Source organism: Saimiri boliviensis, chromosome 19, assembly GCF_048565385.1.
Source record: "Saimiri boliviensis isolate mSaiBol1 chromosome 19, mSaiBol1.pri, whole genome shotgun sequence".
Taxonomy (NCBI): Eukaryota; Metazoa; Chordata; class Mammalia; order Primates; family Cebidae; genus Saimiri; species Saimiri boliviensis.
In genome coordinates, this window is record NC_133467.1 from 24,590,199 (window position 1) to 24,603,689 (window position 13,491).

Below are 13,491 nucleotides of genomic sequence, written 5' to 3' on the forward strand. Positions count from 1 at the left end.
ATCCTGGCAATCTGAGGTAAGTAAATAGAATTTCCTCCTCATTTTCAGGGTGAATGACTGCTGCCTGGGTAGTGACTGCTTGCCCTGCCTGCTAGCAGAACCCAGAGACATGCAGGTGCAGCAGCTGGTCCATCAGAACCTTCTAATCAACCTTCAACTTCTCCTGTCCTACTCACTCTTGCACCTTGCCCCTAATCGGTGACATTAGAGATCCAGAGATGGTGAAGGGGATACGCCAAGGCAACGTGGCAGACTGAAGTCTAGTCCAAATCTCAGCTCTAGGGCAGCCATGAAACAAATCACACTACCCTTCCAACGTTTAGTTTCTGTACATGTAGAGGACATCTGAAGGGTTCACAAAGGTCATTCCAGCTCCTCATATAACACATCCTTCCCGTCCACTTCACACATATGAAATGTCACAGCTGGAAGGGACCTTCCATCACCTGGTCCTAAATCCTTCCTTGCTGTCCCCAACTCATACATGGGGAACCTGGGCCAGCCTGACAGCCAGGAAAGGGCAGAGCCCTGACTAGAACCCAGAGCTTCCCAGGCCGAGTTCAGCAAGCTTTGCACCATCTAGTGCCTGGGACATCATTCTTGGGTTGAGTAGTCCAGGAAACATGTTGTGAGACAGAATATTTGCATGCAGGAAGTGTGCTGGGGAGTGCTCTCAGAAACAACATCTTTAAGAGAGTAAGGGGAGTAAGACTGGGCAGAAGGAGAAGATGAATCGCACAGGAAGCCCAGGAGCTGGGATGTCCTACAAAGCTGTCCTGAATCAAGACAAAGGAACTGGGCCTTTGCATTCCACACCAACCGGTCTGAGTCATTCTTACAGAGGGACTCCGAAGGGACTCAATGGCCCTCAGTACTCCCAGCAGTCAGGGGACAAGTAGCTCTGTTCTGTGTGGGAAATCCAAGCAGCACACTGCAGCACCTGGGACAGCACACCCTTGGCACCACCAGCTCACTTGCTTCATAGTGTAAGTGTGCCCTTTCTGGGAGCAACTTCACTGTTATTCTGGCTGCTCTCTTCACCTGGGGAATTCTCAGTGGGAGATTAATGGGAAGAACCGCATTACTGCTCTGATCTTGGGGCTGCCACTGAGTCTTATTCTGCCCCTCCTCTTCTATCCATTCCAGATTCCTCTCACCCTTGGTCCACAACTCTGCTGGCCTCCATGCCTGGTGGAATGGCTCGAGCTCTCATCACTGAAGACACTGAGCCCCTGGTCACCACACTCTTCTCTGGCTGTGGCTGCTGCGCTTGTCCATTTACCTCAAATTGGGCAGGAGAGACACCCTAATGTATCCCTTGAATGCCAAAACAGATTATCTCCCACCCTCTTTAAATAACAGCAGCACTACTTCCTCCTGATATCAGGGCCAATGGCTCCTGCCAGTGTGGAGACTCCTTTCCCTGCCTGCTGATATCTTAGTACAAGGAGCTAGAAGACACAGATGGCAATGACAGCTTAAAGTATAATGGGCCCTTATCATATACCTCGATGGAAGCCTTCTCCCCCTAGGAACCAGCACCTCTAGACCCACAGAGTCTCCTGCTGTGGGGATGGAGAGCACAGGTTCCACCGTGAGTCACTGGGAGGGATGGTAGGCTGAAGGGATGTGGCCACGTCCACATTCACCCCTCAGTTCCAGGCTCCATGAATTCCACCCTTTGCAGCACAGCCCCCTACAATGGTAGTTGATTTAAAGGGTATACCACATTGCCACCTGAATCCTTAATACCATGGCTGTTCTACCCATTGCTCAGACACTGGAATGACTGAAGACTGAGGCTGGCTGATGTCAACGGACAGTCATTCTGTCTACGTGGCTGTCTGGTGCCTCTTTCTTCCAAGGTAGCTGCTGCCAGGTGGCATTAACATCAATACATAGACTCCAGTGCTTTGTGCCCACTCCCATTGCCCATCCCCATGCCCCTCCCCAGCCCCTGACATTAGCTAGTTGATCTTTTTCTTTCCAGGTCCCTGACCAACCAGTCAATCCATTCAGTACTCCTCATGAGCTAAAATATATTTGTACTTTAATCCACTTCTCTTTCCACACAGAAGAATGACTAGGTCTACCTCCCAAAGCTCTGCCTATTGAGAGAATTTCCTCTCATCTCTCTCTTTCAGGGACACCCCCAAGTGGAACTTTAGTTCACAGCAGTCCATTTTCAAACTGGAACCCACATACAAAGCCAACCCATCTGTGACCCTTCTTGACCTTTTTTCTCCTCTCTAAGCCGTTCATCAGGGAGCCTCCACTTCCGCCACAGCCAGGGGTACTTGCTGAGGGAGAGGAAACAATAGTGGTGATGTGGGAGTCTAAGCCACTTGCTCATGTAGCTCCTGGTGATCTCCAGCCCTGCTTGTACTTGATACTGAATGAACCACCTGCATCTTAGAGACTCATCTGAAAGAGCGCAGCTCGTGATGGGTGGCCCACTTCAGCCACAGGCAATGCCTGAAGAGGGACTTAGCTGAGTCCTCAGCAGCCAGTGCTGGCAGCTAGGGGAGTGAGTACCTCATCCTTGAAGGGGAAATTAAGCAAGTGCATTACAGAGCCCACATCAGCATCGAATCTCCAACACAAACCCGTGAAGAAGCGAGAGATGGCGTTAATACCTCCATCCTGCAGATCAAGAATCTGAAGTATCACAAGGTTGAACAACTTCTTCAGTTCATGGAACATCAATCCGGCCTCAGAACAAGTGTCTGAACCAGAACTGTCCGATAGGGAATTCAATGTGAGCCACATATGCAATGCTAAATTTTCTAGTAACAATATTACGAATAATAAAAAAAAAAACAGGAGATATTCATTTAAATACTAAATCATATTTAACCCAGTATATTCAAATGGTTATCATATCAACATTTAATCAATATTTGTAAGTTAATAAGACACTTTACATTGTTCTTGTCATACAAAGTCTTTGATATCTGGTATGTGTTTCATGTTCACGGTGCAACCCAGTGTGAACTAATCACGACACAAGTGTCCAGTGGTCACATGTGGCTAGTGACAACTCTGTTGGAGCCCACAGCTCCAGACTGTCCAGTTGTTCTCTGTGCTATCCTCTCAAGGTGGTCCTCCCTCAGAAGGAGCCTAGACCTGGAGGGAGATGCTTGAGCAACCATCCTGCCTTGGGTGAAAATCTAAGTCCCTGCCGCTTACCAAGCTTCCAGAACGCCCACTCCTTCAGTGCAGCACAATCTGCTGCTGCCATTTAGCTTCACAGGTGTTTTGCCACTTGCCAGGAAGGTTCAATTTGAAAAGAAAAGAAAAAAGCAGTAGTAGACAAATGTTTGACTCCATCCCTGTGAGTACCCTGTAATTTAATGCTAAATTCATCTCCATTTGGTTTCTGTGGCAACCCAAAGAACCAGCTCTCCACAGCTCATATCATCACTCCTTGTCAGATTTCTAAATACAGGGTCCCTGGAAAACAGTCGATCTCCCAAGTGTCTGAGCTCTGATACTCTCAGAAGCCCCTGATTCTGAGCTTGATCCACAGGTAAAAGGATGCAGTATGGGAAACGTCTTAATAAAGTCTTTGGCCAACACAGGAAATGTAGGAAAGACAGGATTCAGGAGCCTTCATTCCTAGAAATCCTTTGAAATGGGGCTGATCCGTCTATAGTCCAATAAGACTTAGGAAAACAACTTCGTGGAGACAAAAAGAAGGCTTGGACCTGATGCAGACATTGCCAACCCATGGCAGATTAGGTAGTGAACATGTTCTGCAGGGATGGGCCCATGTGGCAGTCATGAGCCCTCAAAAGCAAGGTTCGGCCGAGCACGGTGGCTCACGTCTGTAATTCCAGCACTTTGGGAGGGCAAAGCAGGCAGATAGCTTGAAGCCAGGAGTTCAAGACCAGCCTGGCCAACATGGTGAAACCCCATCTCTACTAAAAATACAAAAATTAGCCAGGCGTGGTGGTGCATGCCTGTAATCCCAACTACTTGGGAGACTGAGGCAGGAAAATTGCTTGAACCCAGGAGGCAGAGGCTTCAGTGAGCTGAGATCACACCACTGCACTGCATCCTGGGTGACAGAGCAAGACACTGTCTCCAAAAAAATAAAATAAAAAGCAAATTTGCCTACTTTTTTCTTCTTCCCTTTTTTGCAGGTAGCATGCATGGGATTTGGGAGATGTGGATTTAAAGCCTGGCTCCAGCATTGACTTAGATGCTTGAGGTGCTTACTTGTCTCTGAGCCCAGAAATGTGAAACCATCCTGGAAAACCTTCAGCCACCCATGGCCAAGGCCCCAGGACTGCAGCGAATGACTCAGTGATCACATGTTTAGTGTTAGTCCCTCCCCATTTGGTGCTGAGTTCCTTCCTATTGGCTTAGAACCCCAGAACAGATCCATTTCCTTAGAAGTCTCTGGAGCAGTGACTTCCAGATTTCTTTTGACCACAACCCACAATACAAAATGCAAGTAACATAGTCACCAACACCTTGGTCTACTCACATTCGTGATGAGTTCCTCCAATCCATTCTGTACACTCACTCTATCCAGAGTGGTCTTTTCAAAACACACATTTTCACTATGTAAACCTCCCTGGTGACCTCCTACTGATCTCAGAATAAAAGCAAAACCCCATTAGCTTGGCTCAAAAAGCCCAGACCACAGGCTCCATGTGCCTCTCCAGCCTCCTTTGTGCTCAGCACTCACACTCTCCAGCCTCCCTCTCACCACAGGTGTGCACAGGCTCCTCCCTGTGCCTGAAGTGCTCCTCCACCCACAGCCCCCAACCTGGTTAACTCCTACTTATCCTTCAGATCTCGGCTCAGCTATCCCTTCTTCCTGGATTTCCCCAGCCAGGTGAAATCTACTAGTTATGAGCACTCTATGTTTCTCCCTTAACACATACTTGTCACTGTTGCAATTTTACATGTGTTGGTACATTTGAGCTCTCCCACTGAACTTGATGCTCTGAAGGGCAGGAACACTCTGATTTTACCCAGAATTGTATCCCAATGCCTACTGCAGTATTTGACATCAAGTAAAAGCTCAGTAAATATTTGTCACACGACTGAATGAATAAATAAATTTCAAGTGACAGCTCCTGAGAAATGATAATACTTTCAGAGAATTTTCTGTTGAAAAGACTTCTAATGCCAAGGAGACTGGGCTCAGATTCAGTGTCATAGTTCACTGGCAATGGCTCCACAGCTCATGGTTGAGAGGAGTGGCCTGAGTCCTGATCGTTCACCACCATATTCTGGAATCTGATTTTCATGAATAGGCCCAGACCCTGAGCAGTTTTTTTAGGTTGGTTAAGTGCTAGAATAGAAGCCCAAAACCCATCCAAATCCTTATGGAGTACCCTGGAACTCCTCTGACCCCATCAGATTTTGTGTTCCGAAGCAGAAGTATCCTTAGATTTAAGGCCAACAATCCTCCCTCACAAGGACATCGAGGCAAAAGGATCCAATCTTTATAAAATATGCCCCTGACAGCTGCAGAAAGGCTGAGGAGGCTGCAGTTCTCAGGACTAACCAAGGCGAGGCCAACCCAGACCCTAGATGGAAACACCACCCAGAGCGAAGGACAGGACCAACCCCATGGCCCGTCCACAGCCTTCCTCCCACCTTCTAGGTACCCAGGGCTGAACTGGAGGTAATAGCCCCCAATTTCAGATTGACAGACTGTATCTGCTGTAGCCACAGAATCGGACTTGTCCATTATTTTGCTTGGGATTGGTGAAAGGGCAACCGAGGGTTTGAGGGAAAAGTCTGTTACTTCATAATAGGATAGCATTTAGCTGGAGGGGTTTCTTCTTTCTTCTTTTTTTTTTTCCATTCTTTTCTCACTGCTCCTCTCTACCACCCCAGTTGGCTCAGCCTTTGGGCTTCCGTGCAGCCCTGCCAATGCCAGACAAGTGGACTGAGAAGATGCCCTGCCGGAACGATGGCGGCGCAGCAGTCAAGTGCTGTGTGGGCCCCTGCCGCCCACGCTGCCTGAGTGGCTGGCGTGGACCGCAGGCCTTCCTCTCTCTCCGCTGGGCTGGAGGAGGCTATTCTCTCAGCCGCTCTCCTCAGCTGGGGCTCTCCTTGTAGCCAGCAGCTTCCTGAGAGCAGCTTTATGGCTTCGGCAGATAACAGTCAGGCCTTCCTTTCATCCTCCGCCAACGATGTAGTTTGGAGTCTATTTTCAGGGTGAATTTAGCAAATTACACTTACAGGAAAAAAAAAAATCTACCCCTCACCCACAGCAGTGCTAGGTGTCAAATGTTACCTGGCATGGATGCAGCACTTGACAGAGCTCTCTCGCTGTAGGACTTTATCCTACTCCCTCAAAACCCTGGGAAGGCGATGGTAAAACTAACCCTGTTTTCAGGCTTGGATGGTTCAGTGACCAGCCGGGAAAGGGAAGAATGAGAACAGGGGCCCAGGACTAAAGTGCCCTCCTTCTCCATTCACCACCTGTCTCACCTGGCTACAGTAGTCCTTCCCTGAGGGATGTATCTCATCCCGGGGACCGAGGAGAGGTCACAGCGCCTGCCAGGCAGCCTCTGCCCCTCAGAGCCAAGGGCGTGACCCAGTGCTGGCTGTGGTGGGGCTAAAGGAGCAGACTGGCAGGGGAGCTTTCAACTCAACCTTGGCCTCTCCCTCCCTCTACCCGTGATGCTGTAGTCAGCCACTTGCTATGTTTCTACCAGGGTTGTGTGTCCTTACCCCAAAGTGATATCTGAAAGTTCTTAGGGGAAATGCTGCCTACTCAGCAGTTCTTAGGGGTGTGCTGCCTAATTCTGTAGGACAGCACATCATTGTCAAAGGAGCATCAAGTTTTAAGGCCAGAAAGACCTAGGTTTGAATCTTGGTCCTTCTCATGTCACCTTGGGTTGCCTCCCAGAGCATACAGCCCTGCGCCTATAAACTGTGGCTAATATTACTTAGCCTTGTCAGGTTACAATAAAGATGAATGAGGTACAGTGATTAGTACAAGGTCTGGCAAAAAACGAACAAAAAAAAAATCTTAAAGAAACACTAGCTCTTATTTGTTTTTATCAGCCCTTCTCAGTCTGTTTAATTCAGCATAAGATGCTTCAGCCCTAGGGGCACTGCCATCTTTTGCTGCATTAAAAGAGGTATAGAATTTCTCTGCCAAGATGTCATAGTCCCTCATGGACTGTACAATGTAGACCACATCTGGGGTTGTATATCTGTTTCAAGTTTCAGAGCTTCTAATCTGTAAAGTGTCAGAGTTGCTCTCCCATCCAGATTATAAAGCCTTCAGGGCAGAATTCTTCTTCTAAACAGCTATGTATACTTACTTCACTGTCCCTAGCACAGCACAGGGCACAGGATGGGCATTTCATAAATAGCTGGTATTGTCTGCTCAGGGATTCCTGTGGGGATGGCTCTGTCCCCTCTCTGATGAAGGCTATAAAGCATCCTCAACTGGTCAGTTTTCACCTGGGTCCAGTGACATTAGGCATATTACTGGTGCCATCTTAGGTGGGACAGCCATTAGTTATAAAATTACACAAATTCTACAGGTGCCAGGTCTAAAGCCTGGCCCCCGGGGAAGAGGACTAACATTTTCTGAGAATCTTCTGTAGATCAAGAACACTAAAAGTATTGTTGTTTATTACTAGTTAGCCTTCATAGCTATCTTAGGAGATATCCTGATGTTTCAGACAAGGAAATTTTGAGGCCTACATGGGTTAAGTAGCTAGTCCCAAATCATATATCTAAGAGGCAGAGCCAGCATTCAAACTGAGTTGATCTCATTTAAAAAAAAAAAAAAAAATGCTCTTCTAACTTCATACTGCCTCCCATGGTTCAAAAAGGCATGAGGCTTGAATGCTACCACAAGAAAACACAGAGAGTTGAGTTCACACAGTGAACTGAGCCCCTGAGGAGTGCCCAGAGACCTCAGGGAGCGGATGGATAGAAGTGCCTGCTCCCAGGGAAGGGGTCCTGCCCTTTTCTCCCCTCTGCAAAGCCCCGCTGTGCTCCAGGACACTTGGCTGCAGTTGCCCTCACGCTTGGCCTGCAGAGAAGCATTTGTCTCTGGCAGATCTTGGCTGTCCACCTCCCCTCACTGCAGGCTGAAATGATTCCTCAGGAAGGTGCCCAGCTTGCGCTTTGGGACCTGTCAGGATGAAGGATTCCAGTGGGGCTGCCTCTCACCATTTATACACTGACTTGGTTCCCTGCAGCTTATTTTTATGCTCATCACCTTTTCCATAGTGTCTCTCCCTCTCCACTTTTCATTTTTCTGACATAGTACAGCAATGTATTTGGCCTCTCTTGCATTCCCAAAATAATTCTGGACTAGGGTTTTTTTCTTTGCAACTGCAGAGCTGCCTGGGCTCAGTGTTCTATCCACAGAACATAACACTGTTTACTGAGTAAGATGTTTTTTGGAGTAAGTTGTCCTAAAGGGTTAATATCCTGAGGAGGCAACAGAATGAGCATTTGCTGAAGGGATTATTTCTTAAAAAAAAAAAAAAAAAAAAAAAAACTTTAGAAATAGGCGATGAAGGGGAGAGGTGATAGATGGCGTCCTCTCAGATCATCTAAGCCAACCTGGAGCAGAAACTAAAATGCCTCTCACAATCTTTAAAAGGTGATCAACTAAGCTCCCTCCAAAAACAGATAGATAGATGACAGACATATAGATAGATAGATATAGACATACTCAATTTTGTGCCAAGTAGTATTATAGGATTTAATTATCTATGATGGCAAAGAGAATAAATATAAGATGCATATGAATGATATAAATATAGAGATGGCATAAGACGACAAAGGAATAAATAAATTAATTTGGAGATAAAATATATCCAGATCTAGTCTTCATGATGAAATCTCCCTACTGGTTTAGTAACAACTCAGCTGACTTTCTAGAGCTGCCACCCAGGGCAGCAGGCATTTCTTTTTCAGAAGCTTTGCTTCTGGAATCAGGAACGTCCTCCCGAGCTGCCTACCCAGTTCTCCATAAAAAAAAAAAAAAAAAAAAACATATTCTATAACGTCAGAGAGTCTCAGAACACAATATATGCACAGATTAGGCAAAAAGCACATCATTGCACATTCCACAATGCCCCCTGGTACTGGTTGACATATAAATGGAGTTTCTGCAACTAGTTCCAGTTCCCTAGTTTAAATCAAATCTCTCTTGTTCAGCATTTCTGCATATTCAAAAGGAAACAAACAAACAGAGGCTTCCCCAAGGGAACCCACCCTCTGCCACCAGCCACATCAGACTGGGCCTCACCTATCCCTTTGACTTCCTTTCTCCTGGGATCCCAGGCCCCAGATCCAGTCCTGGAATGCTTCCTGCTCAAAATATTGTCTTTGATCATTACACCTTCTAAAAATAATTATCACATGACCTGGCACTCAACCCAGTGTTCCTTTCTGGGACTTCCATTTCCATCTGAGTCCTGGCCCTCCTCCCAGGTGATTCTCAAGTCTCGTTCCATTTCAGGGTCAGCACTAGCGGGACCTTAGTGGACTGAAAACCCAATCATGATGTTACTATCCTAGCCCCACCAGCCAATACATGCACACCATGTATTGAGCACACCATGTATCTGAGCACATTACTTGTGCCAGAAAAGATTTGGGCCTAGAGTCAGTTGAGCAGAAACAAGAATGACATATACTAGGAAATCAAGCTAGTGATTTAATTGTTTCATGGAATCATAGGTTCTCAGACTTGAAAACAGCTTTAGAGATCATCTAGGCCAACCTCTAACCTAAGGCGAAATGCAAATTGTCCCCTTCGATATTTGGAAGATGGCCGTCTGAGCTCCCCGTTGTGCAAGATGAAATTATCAGTACCCTCCCAAATACATCTAAGGATGTCCAGAAGTGTTTATGTTGTCCAAAATGTCCTTTATGCCTCTTCCAGATATCACCTCTCTGTCCTTCATCCCTGGCCAACTCATAACAGCTTCTCCTGGCTGCCCAAGCTGTTGATCCTGTTCTCTATAAAGCCAAGCGTGGACACTGGCATCCCTTTGCTTCCCAATAGATTGCTAACTAAGGACTAGCATGTGACAAACTCTACCAGGGCCGAAAGGCAGCACATGGGGCAGGGGTTCTTCCTGACCATCTTTCTTCTTAACATTTGCCTACTACCTTGTGCTCAGAACCTGCCCTGCTCTCCTGAATGGGATGTTCCTTCCAACATCCCCTCTCCTGGGGCCCAGGCTCCTAGCTTTAGTCTCTGAGTTTGTCAGCAGAAGCCAAAATCAGTCACCATTTTTGTCAGCTCAAATTAGGTTCACCTGTGAGTGACTGAAAACCCAAAATAAAGTAGCTTAACCAAGACAGTAGTTATTTCTTCCTCCCATAAAAGTCTCGGTTGCCTGCAAGGCTGGTCTACGGTGTCAGGGACAAAGACTCCTCCTCTCTTGCTGACCTGTTCTGCAGAGGTCTTGTTAATGACTGGATGGGGTTCCAACCATCCCAGCCACATCCAAGAATTGGAATGGGGATGGCGGGGAGAAGGAACAGAGAACACACAGAAACTGTCTCATTGCATCCTGTTAGCCAAAACTTGACCTAGAGCCCCCTTGCTGCAAGCAGGCTAGAAAAAAATGTGGTCTTTATCCTGAGTAACCACGTACCTGGCTGTTATTTCCATAACTAAAGAAGAGGGTGAGAGAAAATATTGGGGATAGGGGATAAACATTGTCTCTGCTGAGTAAATATGTCTGTTGATTTCAATTCATTGTCAACTTCCCCCTTTCTTTTCTATATCCTTCCTTCACAGCTGCCATCTCCTTTTTTTCAAACCCATTGTTCCTATTCTCATTCTTGTTCATGGATTCTCACCGAGAATTTTGACACAGCCCCCCAACAGGCCTCCCTGCCCTCCAATTCACCCCTCTACCTCTCTGCTGGGCGACCTTACTGAGCAGAGCTGTTACCTCGGACCTCTCCAGGCCAGACTCCCTCAATGACTCTCCACTACCTGTAAAATGAAGCCCAACTGCACTGCCAGACATTCCCTACTCCAAGCTGGCTGTAGGGCTGGGCTTTATTTTACAATTGGTGGGAATTCATTGAAGGTGTACGGCCTGTAGAGTCTAAGGTAACAGCTCTGCTCAGCAAACATACCCAAACAGACCTTGTGTTTGCCACTGGCTTCCCCTCTTCCCCTTCATCTCTGCTTGTCAAACTCCCATCCATGTTTCAAGATCCAAGTTGACTGTCGTCTACTCTGTGGGCATTTTCCAGTTCCAGGCTTTGTCCTAGCTCTGCCAGCCTCACCTACACACACACACACACACACACACACACACACACACACACACTCCATCACCTCCCTCACCTTCTCTGCTTCTGTGTTACTGTTTCATTTCATTTTGTTTTATCTGTATTGTAGGATGATCACTTTGTATCTGTGAATCCATCTATCCCCAGCACTCTGGTAACATGGACCATACCTTGTTCATCTGTCCTGCACCCAGCAACTTGGACAAAGTGCTCAGCTGACATGCATTAAACTGATCATTGGCACGAAGAAAGTACAAATAGATGAATAAAAACCTGGAAACAATCTTTCTCAGCAACCATTCCAGAATCACACACTTTCTTTAGCTTGAACATAGGATCTAAATGCAGTTCCAGTGGAATTAAATGTATGGGTTGTTTTCTGTCTATAGCATGACTCCTTCCTGTCTGAGAACTTTCTGGAACCTAAATTGCCAGTGCAGCTGGAATCAGGGTGTCTGACAACAGGCAGCTGTCACTTCACATTTTGCAAAATATTTCCACAAAATTGCCCCAAAATGCAAAAATCTTTCATTAGGGAAAGCTGATTCATGGAATTTATAATAGAAATCCTATATGGCTGCATAATTCAGTTGAGGAAAATAGAAACGAATAAACAAGTACTGGTCTTTCCAGGCCATTCCTTTTGAGGCCAAGTCAGGGCATAGAGCACTATAGACACTGCATGACCAGCCTGTTTGAAGGGAATGTTGGAGATAAACTTCCCCACACAAAAACCCTTCTCGGTCCCAAGTCTCTGCAAACACCCACAGCTCTTGCATGTTCATAGAGACATCTCCTCCCCAGACAGAGGAGTCAATGTGGAAGGCAAAGCCAAAGCACACCAGCCCTTCAGAGACCAAAAACCCTGTGACACTCAGAATTCCTGTGTGCTGACATATACTCAGCAAAATACTTTGTGATGGTGTCACCATAACCTCTTTGGAACACATGGCTGTGGGTCCCATCCTTCCTGCCTTCCTATGTACATTTCATATGAAATCTTTCTCTCTCTAGTACATTCAACCTCTTTCTAACAACTGGTTTCTTCCAGTTCATTCTTTTTTCAGATAGAAATGGGATCTTGCTATGTTGCCCAGACTAGTCTCAAACTCCTAGCCTCAAGTGATCCTCCCACCTCTGCCTCCCATAGTGCTGGCATTATAGGTGTGGGCCACTGAGCCCGGCCTCTCCAGTTGACTTTTTTTTTTTTTTTTTTTTTTGAGACGGAGTTTCGCCCTTGTTACCCAGGCTGGAGTGCAATGGCGCGATCTCGGCTCACCGCAACCTCCGCCTCCTGGGCTCAGGCAATTCTCCTGCCTCAGCCTCCTGAGTAGCTGGGATTACAGGCACGTGCCACCATGCCCAGCTAATTTTTTGCACTTTTAGTAGAGACGGGGTTTCACCATGTTGACCAGGATGGTCTCGATCTCTCGACCTCGTGATCCACCCGTCTCGGCCTCCCAAAGTGCTGGGATTACAGGCTTGAGCCACCGCGCCCGGCTCCAGTTGACTTTTAATACTTAAACTTTTCACTTGAGAAAAATTAGCTTCCCTCAGGCTTCCTTTTGCTGGCTCATCCCCTTCTCCCTGTCTTTTACTTGTTAAGATTCTTCTGGATCAGTCATCAGAACTTAATAGTTCTCCCTCCACACTATCTGGAAAGTTGTGCCCATACCCACAGCTTCCATAAACACCAATTCTCACATGAGTCATCATTTTCTGTGTCAAACCCAGATACCTCCCAGCCCCATGCCCATCAGCCCAGCTGCCTACTTATCATCTCTGTTAGACATCTCAAAAGTATCTCAAATTAACCAGGTCCAAAACCAAACTCTCATTTCCATCTCCCAATCCTTCAGACAAAGAAACAATAAAAAAGACAAGACTCTTCTCCTAGTGTTTCCTAACTTCCTGAATGATATCCACCAGGCAGATAAGCATAAACCAGAACCCATCATGGGCATTATCTTCTCCCTGGTATTTCCCATAGCCAGGCTAGCACCAAATCATATTAATTTACCTGTAGATCCTTCAACTCTTCAAACATTTCCCATCATAGGCCTTTAATGTGATGTTCCATGGCCTAGAAAGTTCTCCTTCCCTCTCCTGGCTACCTGGTCGATGATGAGGCAAATGATAACAGGCTGCAGAAGCTTTTCATAATAAAGGCAAAGAAACCAGAACACCACTTTAGCACAGATAAATGACTGTGGAGATCTATCTTTC

General features: G+C 46.6%; 1 protein-coding gene across 9 annotated transcripts in view; it reads right to left on the reverse strand.

The window, feature by feature from the left end:
• LOC101052132 (lymphotactin) overlaps positions 1-13,491 on the reverse strand; it is a 143,795-nt gene that overhangs the window by 87,430 nt on the left and 42,874 nt on the right. The window contains exon 1 of one of the 9 annotated variants that reach the window (XR_012515052.1): positions 9,254-12,551. The exons of the other annotated variants lie outside the window; for them this stretch is intronic. The gene's annotated coding sequence lies outside the window, so the exon portion shown is untranslated. Of the gene's footprint in view, positions 1-9,253; positions 12,552-13,491 lie in introns of those variants that run through there. 9 annotated transcript variants of the gene reach the window in all.